This window comes from Octopus bimaculoides, chromosome 3 (genome assembly GCF_001194135.2).
Source record: "Octopus bimaculoides isolate UCB-OBI-ISO-001 chromosome 3, ASM119413v2, whole genome shotgun sequence".
NCBI classification, from domain to species: domain Eukaryota; kingdom Metazoa; phylum Mollusca; class Cephalopoda; order Octopoda; family Octopodidae; genus Octopus; species Octopus bimaculoides.
Genome location: NC_068983.1, coordinates 18,653,129 through 18,654,864, shown reverse-complemented (window position 1 = coordinate 18,654,864; position 1,736 = coordinate 18,653,129).

The window sequence follows — 1,736 nt, the reverse complement described above, 5'->3', positions numbered from 1 at the left end:
TGTGTGTGTGTGTGTGTGTGTGTGTGTGTGTGTGTGTGTGTGTATACTTATATACACATATACACACGTGGGTGGATGTGCATATCCAAAATATATTGTTTTAAGAAATCTCTTTCAAACACGTAAGACGCTTCCTGTCCAAGATATTTTAATAAAATTTTAAAGCACAAAAATATGTAAATATATTACGTAGCAAAGATAATTTGATTTTAAAACAATGTTTACTTTTGTAAACACCAAATATTGCTGTATATGGCTCCTTCAGGATTATGAAGATGTTTCGCTTTTTTAATTATTGATATAGCTATGACATAAAGTTTGATAACGTCTAATTTTTATTATTTATTCCATTTTTTCCTGAAATATTTTAACGCATTTTGGTAGATTCACATATTTATTAAGGATATAAAAATCATTACCATAACATAGTTGTCGAACTTACTCGAAATCCATTTAGTAAAACATTGTCTTGAATGTCGGCATTATAAATTTCATCAAACATTACGTTGAATATTTCGGAAAAAAATACGTAACACTAAGAAATTATACCAAATTAACTTAAAAGAAAATCACTTACTCTTAATATGATAAATATCAATGTAATATTGTATTAAGATTTATGATACAGAAACAGGGAACTGTGACGCCATTCCGACTGGACATATGGAATTGATGATTAGTATTAGTTCACATACTAAGGCGACGAGCTGGCAGAATCGACAGCATTTCTACCTCATATCTCAACAGAAACATCTATATCACTGATGCATTTTATTAATTTTTATTTGATGGATTATATGAGAAATTCAAAAATTAAAGAAATATATAAATAATTATTTCCTAATCACTTTGCGCTTGATCTCGATCTTATTGATGATTAATTTAGGAACGTTTCGTCTCCTACAACCATTTGTAGAACAACAGGAGGTGTATCGCAACAATAGCAACAACTACAACAGCTAAAACTGCACCAGAAATACGGCTGTCAGTGATAGCAACAGCGGCCTTCTTCGCGACAACAGCAGACCAGAATTGCGTCCAGCAATAACAGGAACAACGGCAGCGATACCAGCGGCCGCACCAGGGACAGGGTCATCAGTAGCAATAACATGGGAACCGAAAACGACAGCAACAACAGCAGCTGTAACATCACCATGATTAGGTCATAGACATGGAAATATATCAGTTCTACAAGCGGCCCAAGCAGATTTTCCTTTAGGATACCTGAGAAGCACAACATCACGTCCCTATCAAGCTATGTATGGTGTTTAAAAGAGGAGGATACAACAGGTATGATTAAATAGCGGCCCTAGAATTGCCGTGGCCGTATCTCACTTGAAGTAAATGATGTAAGTTTTGCTTGACTGAAAAGTAAAAATCCCGAAAAACTAGCTTGAATCAAGGATTTTTTAAACTGCAAAAACAGAGACGCTCATTCAGTGCCCTCTTCAAAGAAAATTCGAGTTGAAGTCATAAATTCCTCAATTTACCGACTTGATAAATGCTCCCATCTTCACACGTCTTCGGCAGGGGTTCTGGATAAAACTGAAATCGTAACGGCCAAGGTTCAGCCAGTAGAGTCTCGTTCTCGATTTTTTGTTTATAAAATCAACTAACCATGATACACCCCTTCCTCTGGTTGTAGAAAGGGTATGCGCCTCCAGTCATCTGTGTCTGACAGGTTGCCTGTAGCTAAGCGCGTTATAGATGCGAAACCAATAGTCACTCTCTGTTTG